The sequence below is a fragment of the Capsicum annuum genome, unplaced genomic scaffold, assembly GCF_002878395.1.
Source record: "Capsicum annuum cultivar UCD-10X-F1 unplaced genomic scaffold, UCD10Xv1.1 ctg83390, whole genome shotgun sequence".
Taxonomy (NCBI): domain Eukaryota; kingdom Viridiplantae; phylum Streptophyta; class Magnoliopsida; order Solanales; family Solanaceae; genus Capsicum; species Capsicum annuum.
The window spans coordinates 880884-897050 of NW_025894259.1; positions in this window are offsets into that span (position 1 = coordinate 880884).

The window sequence follows — 16167 nt, forward strand, 5'->3', positions numbered from 1 at the left end:
ATATAATTTAATACCAAAGAAAAATAGTTTTGGAATTGTTATCCCACCATTTGGGTGGATAACTTAAATAGTTTTGGAATTGTTATCCCACCATTTGGGTGGATAACTTTTTCCGGGACTAATTATTAGTCCCGAGATAAGTTATCCCAAATATTTACAACCAAACGAGTGAGTTATATTTTTATCCCAAGATTATTATTTTATCCCGGGATTATTGACTTTAGTCCCACAAACCAAACGGCCCCTAAGAGGATATATTTAAAATACTCCTCGAGTATTACTTGAAAAATTTAGTTCTTTAAATTTACGCCTTTTGTCCTATTTTATTTTATGTGTCCTATTTGACCTGACACAAAATTTAAGAAATAATTAACGATTTTATAAAATTGTTTCTCTTAAAGTCACTTTCATATTTACTTTTTGATTATATTTTATTATTAAGTGATATTCAAGAAAAAAGACTTAAATGTGTTATTGAACTATCACAAGTGACTCGTTTATGTTATCAGTTAAAAATTTGGCTCATTCGTGCCATCGTCATTGCAAAATCAGCTCATCCAAGCCATTACTTTTTAACAGTGGATTTTCAAAAATAATTTTGCCATGTGACCTTTTATTAGAGGTCCATGTCATTACGTAAAATAAGAGAAAAGGGTCAAATATGTCATTTAATTATCAGAAATGACTCATTTATGCCATCAGTTAAATTTTTGGTTTATTCGTGCCATCACCATTATAAAATCAGCTCATTCATGCGATTACTTTTTAATGGTGGATTTTTAAAAACAGTTTTGTCGCGTGGCCATTTATTAGAGGTCCACGCTATTAATTAAAATAAACCTATATTAACTTCAATATATCTGAAATTAGTTAGTACGAGGATTGTTTGTCCTACCATTTATTCCATAGTGATGAAATAAGTTATTTCATTTAAATGACGGAATAATTGGCATAACGGATTTCTTTTAAGCCGTTATTTACAAATGATTTTTCAACAATGTATGCTCCCCTAATTCATGATGAGAGAATGGAGAAGTTCGTTGGTACGCCTTTTTTTTTTTCTTGCTTGTCCTAATCGTTCATTGGCTTTTTTTTTTTTTATAACTTTGGAGTATAAGAGTCACTGAAATTATAACTAATCAGTTACTGTAGGATTAAAAAAAAATTAATATAGGATAGAACTTTAGAATCAACTATAAACAGCCAAAGGATATACGCTAATCACTATTTTTCTGATCAAAAAAATAATTATTGCCGTAGAAAAAATACTTTAATCGATGTGGGTCGGATTATGTTAAATGGATCGGTTCTTTTTAATGGGTTTAACATATTTTGAAATTAATATTGATTTATTTTAATTAATGACGTATACTTCTAATAAAAGACCACGTGACAAAGCTATTATAGAAAATCTACAATTAAAAAGTAATCATATAGATGAGCTGATTTTATAACGGCGATGTCAAGAATGAGCCAAACTTTTAACTGATGGCATAAATGAGCCATTTCTGATAGTTCAATGGCATATTTGGACATTTTTACTTAATTTTTTTTTGGCTCATTTCATTAATAACGTGGATGGATCATTGTTGATCACGTGTATAAAATGGTTTTGCCAAAAAATCACCAAACTCGGCTGTTAAAAAATAGCATGAATGAGCTTTTTTTGCAACGACAATGACATGAATAAGCCAAACTTTAAACGGATAGCATATATGAGCTTTTTCACAAAGTTCGATAGCATATTTGAGTCTTTTCTCGATATTCAATAAGGATAAAATGGGGATGATGCTATTAAATAGTTGTCAAATAAGAAAATATGACATTCTTTTATAGACAAATAAAAAAGAAAATGACAACACATAAATGAGACGGAAAAAGTATGATTTTTTACTCTAAAAGTAGAAGAGCGATTGTTGATGAGCTTAGGGGCAGCTTACTTAAGGGATATTTTGGTAATGTCACTAACTTTTACCTGCTTAGAGAGTTGTAAATTTCTTACTTCTACAAGTGCGAATCTTTTATCCATGCCCTGCCACATTTTTATGGAGCTTATTCTTTTTGCTCTGTTATCCAACTTGGGTATCATCCTTCTCCATTCGCTGAATTTTGTAACTGTAATTTTTATTGATCTTGTTATGTCTCTTCATTTGAGCTAATTCTTAGTGTGTATATATTAGTTTCCCCTCTTCATTTGATCTTCCTAATTAATCGTGCATTTCTTCAAAAGTTTCAATATTCCCTAATTTTCCTACTCATTTCTTATGTCTTCCTTTTAATCCTTATAGCATGTTAGAATAGGGTGTTTTCTGCTAGCGGCTAAGTGTTTTGACACATCCAACTAGGTGTTTGTAAAATTTCTCTAATGAAATATACTTTTATACACTGTTTCGATGGTGATTTTTCATGCTATGATATAGTATGATTACAAACAAAATCATTTTTGTTTTAATTGTTTCTTAAAATATATGGTATGTTATGGCTTAATTTCATGAGTTAGTAACCATGAAAACCATCACATTGTCACTACCGATTTAGTGATATCTCATGATTTACTTATTTTTTTCAATTATGTCATTACTTAATATTTTATAATCCTATTTTACCCTTCAACCTATTTTTAATTTTTTTCTTATCCCACCTCCTACCCGACCCGACCCCTACCCAAAAAAATTGAGAACTTTTTTCTTACCCACCCTCACTCACCCCTACTCCTATCCCTACCCCATCACCTACCAACCCCCATTCCAACACCAATATTTTTTTAAAGCTTACCCCACCCCCCATCCCCTATCGGATTGTCCCCTCTAGGGATGTGCAAAAATTGAACCAACCAATAAACCGAACCAATAAAAATATTTTGGGTTAAGAATTTTTAATTATTTTATAAAAAAATTATTGAGTTATTGGTTCGATTTCGATTTTTCTTATTGGGTTATTGGGTAAATCGATAACCCAATAAGAAAATACTAAATTAATATTTCACACACACACACACACACATATATATATATCTTAATCTCTTTTTTACTTCTACAAATTAACAAACATATTATTTCAATTATACAAACTCTTAATTCCTCCTGACTAACATTTAGTTCAAATTTGAAGATTTTTGTAAATTAAAACCCACCATGCAGGATTTTAGTTGCAATTAAGATTCGATTTCTTTTTATGTTAGTTACTACTTTTTCAATTTTATGAGTATTTTCTTATCGATTAAATCGAAAAAGAACCGTTAAGGACTAAACACCGATAAACCGATAAAAAATATCTTATTGGTTTAAAATATTTAAAATTCAAAAACCGATAAACCGAATCGACTGATGCACACCCCTAGCCCCCCGCCCCCACATACAAAAAGAAATATAATTTTTAAAATTTATTTTCTTTAAAAAGTTCAAAATCCCTATCCCTACCCCGCCCCCCACTCCACAACCCACACCCTCAAATATTTTTTTTAAAAAAAATTAATAATTTTTTCTTACCTCACGCCCTTATCTTATTCATTCTAATTCTTTTGTGGTAAATATATACAAATGCTTTTCGAAAATATTTTTCTATTTGCAAAACACAAGAAAATAAGTAAGAAGCAATTTGTTTTCCTAGAAAATATTTTTTTTGTATTCCAAATCGAACACACCTGTAGCATACACAAAATACACATTCAAACTTTCTACTTGTCATTGGTGGTCATTGGTGATGGATTTAGTTATCAATAAGGACAAAAAGAAGAGTAGCGTGGAGACTCGGCCCAGGATTAAGTGGGGTAGCTTGACTTTGGCTAGTGCTTTGGAAATAGAGGAGAAGTTGAAGAGTAGGGGGGCTTGGGAGAGTAGAGGAGGTACGGATAGTATGTGGGAAACGACTGTTAGTTGTATTAGGGAGACTACTAGAGAGGTGTTGGGTGTCTCAAGAGGTCAATCTGGCAAACATCGGGGAGAATGGTGGTGGAATGAAGAGGTTAAGTGAAAGGGGAATATAAGAAAGTGGCTTATGCTAAGTTGGTTGCGAGCAAGGATGAGGAGGAAAGACAGACACATAAGGAGAAGTATAAGGTAGCTAGGAAAGAGGCTAAGTTAGCGGTTACGGCAGCTGAGACTCCATCTTTTGAGCGCTTGTATGCGACTTTAGAAGAGAAAGACGGAGATAAGAAGTTGTATAGGCTGGCTAAGGCCAGGGAGCGGAGGGCTCGTAACCTTGACCAGGTAAAGTGCATCAAAGGAGAGGATGTTACAGTGTTGGTGGAGGATGCTCTCATTAGGGAGTGGTGGCAGTCCTACCTCTATAAACTTTTGAACGATGAGGGGAACAAAGGTTTCGTGTTGGGGGACTTGGAGAATTTTGAGGAGTGTCGAGATTATAGGTATTGTAGGCGTATCAAGGTTGAGGAGGTCAAGAGAGCTATTTGCAGGATGAGGCGGGGTAGGGCGACGGGACCAGACGAGATTTCAATGGATTTTTGGAAAAGCACTAGCGGGGCAGGTTTGGAGTAGTTGACAAGGTTGTTTAACAATATTTTTAGGATATGAAAGATGCCTGAAGCATGGATATGGAGTACGATGATTTCAGTGTATAAGAACAAGGGAGACATCCAGAGTTGCAATAACTATACAGGTATTAAGTTGTTGAGTCATATTATGAAGGTGTGGGAAAGGGTGGTAGAGGTGAGGATGATAAGGTTCGTGACGATTTCTGAGAATTAGTTCGGTTTCATGCCAGGTCGCTCGACCACTGAGGCCATTCACCTTGTAAGGAGATTAATGGAGTAGTTTAAGAAGAGAAAGAAGAACTTGCACATGGGGTTTATTGATCTTGAGAAGGCATATGACAAAGTTCTCAGGGAGATTCTTTGGAGGTGCTTGGTGGCTAGAGGGGTGCCCATGGCGTACACTAGGGCGATTCAAGATATATATAATGTGGCGAAGAATCGAATGAGGACGATAGGTGGAGATTCAGAGCACTTTTCAGTTGTGATAGGGTTGCATCAGAGATCGACTCTTAGCCCATTTTTATTTGCCTTAGTGATGGATGTTTTGACGCGACATATTCAAAGGGAAGTGCCTTAGTGTATGTTATTCACAGATGATGTGGTTCTGATTGGCGAAACTCGGGGTGGAGTTAATGATAAGTTGGAAATGTGGAGGCAGACGCTTGAGTCTAAAGGATTTCGGTTAAGTAGAACCAAAACAGAGTACTTGGAGTGTAAGTTAAGTGATGTGTCGCAGGAGGTTGGAGTGGTTGTGAAGCTGAATTCTCAGGCCATTCAGAAGAGGGAGAGTTTCAAGTATCTGGGATCTATGGTTCAGGGCAATGGTGAGATTGACGAGGACGTCACGCATCGTATTGGGGCAAGATGGTTGAAATGAAGGCTCGCTTCGGGAGTTCTATGTGATAAGAAGGTGCCTCTGAAGCTTAAAGGTAAGTTCTATAGAGTGGTAGTCCGGTCGGCTATGGTGTATGAAGCGAAGTGTTAGCTAGTTAAGAACTCCCACATCCAAAAGTTGTAGGTGGCGGAGATGAGAATGTTGCGATGGATGTGTGGGCATACCAAGAAAGATAGGGTAAGGAATGAGATTATTCGAGAAAAGGTGAGAGTTGCCTCGGTGGAGGACAAGATAGGAGAAGTAAGGTTATATTGGTTCGGGTACATGATGAGGAGGGGCTTCGATGCTCCTGTGCGGAGGTGTGAGACACTGGCTATGGATGGTTTTAGGCGGGGTAGAGGTAGACCAAAGAAATATTGGAAGGAGGTGATTAGGCATAATATGGAGCAGTTACAGCTAACAGAGGACATAACCCTTGATAGAAAGGTGTGGAGGAAGCGGATTAGGGTAAAGAGTTAAGGGTGGGAGGGCGTCGGTAATAGTAGGGGTGTGCTCCTCGGTGGCTGGAGGTTTTTTGTTCGTGGCTAGCGGTGTTAGTTTATTTTGCTTACTGTACTAGTTTATATATGTACTTATCTTTTGTGTTTGGTATTCTGTTAGTTTGTCTTGTGTACCATACTAGTTATATACACTTATATTTGGGTTGGTATATGGGTATCGGTCCTAAGCCGGGGGTCTATCGGAAACGACCTCTCTACTTCTCCTGAGGTAGTGGTATGGTCTGCGTACACTCTACCCTCCCCAGACCCCACTAGGTGGGAATACACTGGGTATGTTGTTGTTGTTGTAAATAATGAAGTCGATTACATTTATTTTGATCTACTCTTGTATTGTTTTTGTTAGAATTTACATGAATTTAACAACTTAATATATTTACATGACATAATTTATGACAAATTAGCAGGAAGAAAATTATTTTATTAAACAATTACTAATAAATTTAACATTTACAATAATTAAGAGCATTTTAATAAACTTACTAGTTATGGTACAGTACCATAGCATCAAACCAAATAATAAAACTGTTATTAAACAACAGTGAACAATATAATCCTTCCAAACATTATATTGTACTATACTATACAATACCATATCATACCATACCATACATTATGAAACCATGAAAACTACCATCCACACAAAGTGTTATGCTCGATTTTTATTTGTAAAATTCATTCAATAAAATACATTATTTGCTACCTTCTCTAATTATGTAATTTTTTTCTTACTTTTCAGTAGAAATTTGACGTGCTAACTGCATATGCTTCTTGGAAATTTTTTTCGCTCATGCTTAAATGTACACAGGCACCTGGACATAGCTTTCGTGGATTAGTGCATTCTACAGTAAGGTACTAAAATAGAATCAACTCTTGTAAATATTAAAGCATTTGATCTAAATATATCTTCCTTCCTCATTTTACTGAGACAAAGATTGGATTAGTTGGCGATACTTACCATTTTATATTTGGGTAATCAAACATAATTGTTTCTTCTCATGAATAATGAATTCATTGGATTATAAGCTACATTTGATCATGTTTTGGTCTACCGTTGACATACAATGATGATTTTAGTCTATAGAATTGTCTTCCTATTTGCAATTTGAAAGACGTATTTTAGGAAATTTTGAGAATTCAAATACCTTATCTCCTATTGTGACTCCCCTTCAATGTAAAAAATACCTTAAACCTGGGTATAAGTAATTCTTTTTGTAATTTTTCACTGACAATATTTTTATCTGTCTGTCTGTCTGTCTATTTGTCCTAAGGCTGGCAACGAAATTCAAAAATTTTGTTCCGATCTGCCAACTCCGGTTCCGCTAGGTTTCCGGTTTCGGTAAGCAATGGTTTCGATTGGGTACGGTATACCGGTACCTAATGGTCTGGATAACGTTACCGGTGCGGAACGTTGAAAAAATCCGATATTTTCGATTTCTGTACCGGTTGACCAGATTCCGGTCCGGCGAACACGTTAATTTCTGTTTTTTTTAAATTAGGATTTGGTTGGCAACGGCTCTTTTGTTCATTGATTTCTAGCCGTTACCCCCCCCCCCCCACCAATTACCCCACCCCCTCTCAATTACCCCACACCACCCCTTAAAATTTTTATTATAAATATCCTTCTTTTCAATTCTTTTTTTCACACAAATATTATCAATTCTCACACACTCTCTTAATATCACATTCTCTTTAAATATTTATAATTGTTATATTAGTTAGAGTTGAAGATTCAATTATTATATTAGTTGGAGTTGAAGATTTTTTGAAGATATTATAACCCTCAATTATCATCTTTTAATTCCGACATTTGGTATACGTCTGCTTTTACGCAGACGTTCGGTATAATCGTTCCAACTTTAAGCTCTTTTTATTTTCATTAATATCTATATTTTTATTTTTTAGTATCTACATTTGTTTACTTACATTAATTTTGTAATTTATAATATTTGTATTGCTTGTGTTAATATTTTAATTTAAATTATGGATTTCGAAAAAAATAGTAGTGGTAAAAAAACTAAGCTTTGGTAAGATTTTTTGTAGAAATAAAAAAAGTAAGGCTAGTACTAGTTCATTACCGCCTACATTTAATGAAACTTCTTTATCACAATCTAATGGTTTTGATGTTGATATCGGTATGGAATTAGATAATGAGACCCTAAGTAGGCGTTATAATAATTTTGAGGAAGACTTACTGGAGAAAGATGATATAGAAGAACAAGAGTTAGGTGATACCCCTACCCCTACTAGTCCGGTTACAGAATTACCGAAATACGGTGAAGAACTTCCCCCTTTACCGGAAGTTACTAGGGCCAAAGGTACTGAACGTACTAAAAGGTCTTTTGTTTGGAAATTTATGGAGCATGATAGGGTAAAAGGTATTGCTACTTGCAATAAATACAAGAATATTTTTAAACATTTGACCGAAAAAAAAAATGGCGGGACAGGATTGCTAACTACGCATTTGATGAGATGTAATAAAGAATTTATTCGTCTAAAAAATGAGGCTAAGGCAAAAAAAGATGGTACAACATTTTTACATGAATCTGTAGGAGGTAATATGGTTCAAACGCGTTTAGACATGTTTAACCCGGTTGAAGCAAGTTCATCATCGACATATAGTGAAGATGTAGATAGAGAAGAACTAGCGAAAATGGTTGTTGTTATGGGTTTGTCTTTTAGTTTTCCTTCTCATCCCGATTTTATTCATTATATTCAACAAGTATATAATCTCTCTTTTAAAGGTTTTTAACGAAATACAATTAAAAATGATATTTTTAAATTTCAAGCTGAACATTATCATTTTCTTCGTTGCTTATTTGATAAATTTGATGGTAGAATATCTGTTACTTCTGATATGGGTACTAGTGTTGTCGGTAATGATTATTTTACTCTCACGGCTCATTGAATTGATCACGATTGAAACATGCAAAAAAAATTATTGCTTATAAATATGTTAACGAGTCTAAAATCGATATGTATATAGCTAGTACAATAACGGAGAGCATGAAATATTTTAGATTTATTGGTAAACCTATGACATGCACATTAGATAATGCTTCAAATAATTTGAAAGCTATTGACGAGTTAAAAACTAGATTATGTTTAATGAATGAAGATCATTTTCATGTTAGATGTTCTGCACATATTTTAAATTTGATTGTACATGATGGTATTCATTTGTTTGAAAATGGTTGTCCTAAAGTGCGAATTGCTTGTAGTTATATGTTTAAAAATAAAAGAAAGGGTGTAATGTATGATTTTAAACGTAAATGTAAACAATGTGACCTTCCATATAGAAAAGTTCCAAATGAAATTCCTACTAGATGGAATTCTTTGTTTCAAATGTTTGAAGTTGCTGTTATATATCGTAAACCTATACAATTAGTTTATAATTCTTATAATGAGGATGTTAATTTAATGCTAGATGAAGATGATTGGACTGAAGTAGAAGAACTTTGTAAATTTTTAAAAACTTTTTATCAAGCTACGAACACAGTATCTGCTCAATATACAACTATTTCTTCTGTTTTAGTAACTATTACTGCTATTTCTAAAGTACTTGCTGAATATAAAAAAATATGTCCTAGCAAAGAGGAAATTGAAGCTATGATTGAAAATTTTTTAAAATATTATTTTCCTATTCCACAAATTCTTTTAACAACTAATTTATTAAACCCATTTTATAAAGAACATGGTACAGTGATGTTGGTTAGAAAATTATACAACAATTTAGAAATTGGATGTCATGAAAAGCCATCAGTTGAAACGTGTTGTGCTAGCATAGTATCTACAGCTAGGAGTTTATATAACTTGTATCAAGTTATGGAATAAAATATTGGGCCGATCGAATCTCCAACTTCTAGACGTAGATATGATGATTTAGATGACGAGATAGGCGAAGAACTTGGTCTTCAATGTTGTAGGAGTAATGATTTTAATTCGTATCTTTTGCAGGATCGAAAAAATATTAGAGATGAAACTGAAAAACAACAACTTTTATCGTGGTGGAAGACCCGTATCAGGCAATTTCCAAAACTTTCAAGGATGGTTCGAGATTTGCTATCAACTTAAGCTTCTTCAGTTACTTCGGAGCAAGCTTTCAGCGCAGGAAGATTTATTATAGGAGATCATCAGTATTCGTTAGCAAGGGATAGTTTGGAGATTTCGGTATTATTTAGAGATTGGATCAATACCGAACGAAGAAATTTTGGGCACCCCAAATTACCGCCCCATATTGAAGACGAAATAGATGAATTTTTTGAGGAAAATAGTGATGATGGAATGGAAGCAATAGAGGAACAATGAAATAGACCAATTCCGGAAGATTTATCCGTCGAAGAAATAGAAAAGTTACGCCAAAAAAATTATAGACAATTTAGATATTAATAAGATTCTACAATAGAGATCTAATTCAAACAAAACCCTTCCTATAAGGTGGCTGCGTAGATTAGATTTTCATTTAATATCTTTATAATAAATGAACAACGTACGAAATTTGAATAAATATAACGGCTATTCGCTTAATTTTGTTTTAAAATTTGTCTTTTGTTTAGCAAATTTTTTAACTTCTTAAACTTATTAAAAATATTATATTAACTTAAACTTATATTTTTTATGTTAACATTTTAAACTTTTTAAGATATATTAATAAATTATATAAATTATATAAGTTATTATATATATATAAAACGTATATATTAATGCCATTAAGTTAAGATATAGATAATCTCTATCTCTATTATCTTAAAAGTGTGAATGACCTTATACATCACGTTTGAACTTTTTGCCCATCATTAAAAGTCTTCGCTTTAGACAAAATCATCTTTTCGTTAATTTTCCTACTACTAGACTTTAAAATCGACTAAAATTTTAATTATTACACTTTTCCTTAATCTAAAAGTTTTCTAATATATAGGAATCCAAATCAAATCTAAAAACTTCCTAATATATAGGAATTCAAGTCGAGAAAGTTTTAATTTAGATACATCCTTTCCTTAGAAATTTGCCATGAATATACTACATATTGACTTTATAATATTTTTTACCCAACAAAACAAAACCTTATTAAATCTAAGACAAGAATCCTTGTGGTGACAAATTTGCTTCCAACAAGGAGTCCATTGAAGAAGGAATAAGATTAGTATATATATATATATATATATATATAACAAAGAGCTCATGACCTTCATGAGTTTCACTATTAGAAGACGACTATACTATTCAATTATTTCAACCAAGAGAATCATGGAAATTGATTAACAAGTTACCTATCGACAATTACTATATTTATATTGAAATATAGTGATATCTAATGGAATTGCTTATATTATTCTTCAGGAGCAACTCAGTAGGTCCTACATTATATGTTTGCGCTTGATAAATGAGAAGTTTGAGGATATGTCATTACCAGATCCCGATATAGAAAGAAACAATGTAAATATGTATAATGTAGGACGATACCTTTTGGAATTTTTTGGATCAATATTCTTTTTATAGAGAATATCGATTTAAGATTTGGTGTTTGGAAAAGGATGGATTAATAATAGGCAGGAGAAAAATATTGGCAATTAAAGAACATGTATTAGTTAGCTGATTGAATGGATTTTCATTTGATATTATTATTGATCTATTGCATATTTTGTATGTCTATTATTTTCAATGTGAGTTTCGAGCAAGGCATAATCTTTCTTTTTTCATTTTATAGTTTTTTCATTCAATATTTGGTGCTCGCGTTGAAGTCCTGATTATTTCGGATCATGCATTGTTCGTTAAGGGTGGAACTAAAAGATTCTCTTGCGCATCTTTACATATTCAATATATTAATTGTGCTTTTGTAAAGTAGATCAAGTCTGAAGTCTCAAATTTTGTCATTTAATGTTCTTTCAATTCTATGTACGTAGGTGCAAGTGTATTTCTATCTCATTTATATAGTTTTATAGTTAAAAATTATTAATATGTATTCTTTTTGCTTTTCTCCTTATCGATAATTGTTCACACTTAGAATGTGGACCATGAAGTTCTTTGTCTAGATGGGCATTAAAGTCTTATTTGAGAAGAGATGTGACTGTGCTTTCCTTCTATAAACGAGATCGTCCGAATTGTGCTATGAGATTCGACAAAGTATTGTCACATGAATCCTTGACACATATGGAGAAAGAAGCTATGTAGTGAACATGTCGTGTTGCTTGCCGGGGATGCATATTACTATTACCGGTTCTGCTACTTTACATTCAGAAGTAGCCTTAAGTTGTTTATCTTATTCTACTCCTCTTCACATATTACTATGGTCAGGTATGTTCGTTTACATTTAATAGTCGTAGCCATCTAACTTCTTTTAGTTAATAGTTTTAAAGATTATGAACTATACATAGTAAACAAGACAATGAATTCTCCCCTTTGATAATATTTTGTGTTTTCTCTTTCAGTTGAAAATTAAGTAACCAAGAAAAAATCAAAGGTTATAAAACTTTAAAAGAATTGTATTAACCTTTTAATAAGATAGTATTGCATTTGAAATAATTTTCAGATTGATAGCGAAAAATAGAAGTAAGTTCTATATAAGTGTAAATATATTCTTAATAGTGTGATATTTTTTGAAAATATTATATGCAATTGGCTCATATTGAACAATACTATATGATACTAAAAAATATCTTTGGACTGATTTAGCCGAAAATCTAATATTCGAATCAATTAAGACAAGTATAAAGATAGAAACATAATAATATGAGGCTGGATTTACTACTTTTATTAGTACCTTGAACATACATACATGAACGAAAGCTAGATAGTGAGCTTCAACGGCTATTAACCCATAGGTACTTGGCACATATTCATCATTGAGAGAAAAGAAGCTGCAGACGAATTAATGATAAAGATTAAATGACGATTTAAAATTTGAGAATTGATAAATGAGGATTTTATACATATGTATGAGCAAGTTGTTGTACAAGTTGAAATTTACTATCAATGAAATATTTTTGTGTATAAGTTGAAAAAAATGAAGTAAAAGAAAAGTTGTAACAAAGGAAGGCATAATTAGTGTTCGGAAGGTGTAGTTACTATCCTTGATCTAATCAATTTCGTTTATTTATTAGCCTTATAAGACTCAAGTGGCTTAATCAATTTTTGTATATTTATTAGTCTTATAGGACTCAAGTAGCTTAATCAATTCGCTAGGATCTATGTAATTTTCTCATGTTATAAGACTTATAATTGCTTAATTGATACCATTAATTTTATATCGGGCTTGAAATCTTTTCTTTGCTCTTTGGGTGCCTCATCTTTTCATGGGAAGAGTCCAAAGTAATGAATAATGGTCTTATTTTGACCAAGTAAGGCTTGGGAGATTATTAGGTGAAGTTTTTGAGTTGTATAGAAGTATGAAAGAGTTAAAAAAGTCTGCTATTATTATTAGTTGCTTATTAAAACTCCTATTTAATTTATTTGGGAGTGAGGTATAGTAATGGTTGTGTATGGAGTTATTGGTCATCGTTGAAGCAAATTATTTTTGCGAGGTATGATGTTGTATCTTGTATGTATAACAGATTTTTATATATAGTGTGATTTGTATGAAGATAGATTATACCACGGGCAACTTAATAAGTTAAAACTCTTGCTATGTAATGTTCCGAAAAAGACCGAACCACAGAGTTTTTTTTTTCTTTAAATAAAATTTTTACCTTATTTTAACCTTCACCATTCCATGATTGCTCATATCATGTGCTAATTTTTTTTTCTTTGTGGATATTGGCTTAGAGTTTAGGTAATTATTATATTCATAATTCTACTGTGGTATTTTAAGTAGACACAAAGATGAAGTACGAACCATGAATTATAATGGGAAAAAGATATTTAGTGCATGATTGAGGATTAGTCTCTCCATGAGCTACTTATTGAAACTGTTGATTGTGCTTGATTTGTTTGAAAAGAGACCACTCACTACTAGAATTAAAGAGGTTTTTGCCCCATTCTTTTGATCTTTTATCAAAAGCTTAGGTTTATCTTTATAAAAAAAAATTTTCTTTGAAATTTTTAAAGATTCATATTTAAGTAACTAAATTTTATCACTTATTTAATTTTCTTCTTTATTATAGATATATGATCAGTTACTTTTACGACATGTGAAAGTATTAAGAATTTGAGTACTGTTTTGAGTAGACATAATGTGTTTTTATATATGAAATTCATCAACCAACTTATGCCTTTTTAAAAAAAAATAAACTTTTTCCTTTTTTGATCGAGAAAGTATAATATCAAATTGACAACCTTCAAAGAAATCAATGGAACTGAATTGTCTCTTTTAAAACTAATTCTAACAAATGGTATTTTTTTTCAATAGTAAGTATTTCACTACTAATAAATATGATTATCGATAGAAAGTTAAATATAAATAGTAAAATACGTCGTTAGTTTTATTTAGTGACGGATGAGTAACAAATATCAACAAAAGTTCTTAGCTTTAACTTTTATATACACTTCAAAATTGAACATAAGTAGATTCTGGAAGCTTAGCTTGGTCAAACAGAACATTAGTTAAATACAACTAATCTTCATTATTTTATGGAACTTGAAATTCTTATTTTATTTTAACTCAAACTATTTATGTATTTATGTGATTTTTTACTAAATTATACTCAATGCACATATGGTTTTAGTCATTGTTGTGTACCCTAATATGTTGTACGTCATGAACTTGGTAGTCAAAACATCGTTTATATACATTATTTAAGGTAGCAGACAAATCAAGAAATTGTTAAAATCCAATCCCCATGAACAAAATATGTTTTGTTTACATTATTATATTAAAGTGTGAAGAATCTTTGAAAAATATTTAATTTTTATACGTTATTAAAATTTTTGCAATTAATAAAATTATTTGATTTGAAATAATCAAATGTTACACATGCGAGACACGTGTATTAAAAATGTAAAGGACTTTAGACATGTTGTTTAAACTTTTTGCCCTTCATTTTTTCACTATTTTTTTTCCTAATAACCTTTCCTTATTAGAAGTTATCAGAATTACTGACAACTAATACTTTTTCATTAGTAAAAGAATTCTAAATAAACTAAATTTGATTTTAAGAAATTTAAAAAGTATATAAATCTACGTCTACAATATATTAAATCCATTAACCACTTGCAACTTCTGGTGGTAAAATATAATATATTTCTGGTGGTAAAATATATATGCTTACAATAAAATGTATATGTTTTGAATTTTTTGCACTTTATTAAAAGCTTTCGTGATAGATAAAATCGTCTAATTTTAAATAATCAAAAGTTACACGTGCGAGGCACGTGCAGCTGAACTAGTTTAAATTAAAATTGTAAAACAAAAACTGTATTACTGTACACTATGCCATCTCTTTCGGTAATTTCGATATCGCTCTGGTGTCGCTCCGGTCCATACCGATAGCAAGCGGACCTGTCCGAACAACGAAAAAATTCCGGTAAGACCGGTTCCAGCAGTAAAAACGGTAAGGAAGTTCCAGTACCGGTTCCGATATCGATTAAACCGGTCCAGCGTTCTGGTTCCGGTCTGTTGCCAGCCCTAGTATGTCCGTCTGTCTATTTCTCTCTATATAGTTTCACACTTGAAAAAACTATTCCTTTTGAACCAACTCAAGTTGAACTACTAGAAAGTTACATAGACTAAGGAGTTCGACTCTTACTCGAATCCTACATGTAGTGAGAGCTTTGTTCACTGTACTACTCCTTTTCTTTAGTCATTTGTATAGATGCAAGGTGGGATATGCTGCTTTATGTGTTTTGATGGTTTGGTGGTGAATTGAACCAATGTTCTCCGTAAGTCTCCAATACTAAAGAATACGAGACTTCCCTTTTTCCTAAGGTCAAAGTTCCTTTCGAGAGAATCTTTTTTACCTCTATGTGGATGTTGAATTGCTTCAATTGATAGCTAAAATATTCAACTCTGAAGCACATCCCAAGTCAAGGTCAAGCATCTTTTGGTTCAAGCTTGTCCAATTGGCTGTCTTGTTTTTGTTTTCTTTCCCTTCCCCACTGTCATGGGAGATGCATGCTGACCTTTGTATGGGTTAAAATTCTACACACTTGGACAAATAGAACTTACATAAGTGAAATTGTACTCAGTACAATCTTTCTCGTCTCTACCTTTTATCTTGGTGATTTTGGTTCTCTATAAGTTCTTATATTTTTCTTGACAGCACTATAAGTTCTCACTGTATTTATGCTTTTGAAATTAAAGTTTATAAAACAAACCTGCATTAGATTTACTTAAATTATGATGCCATGCT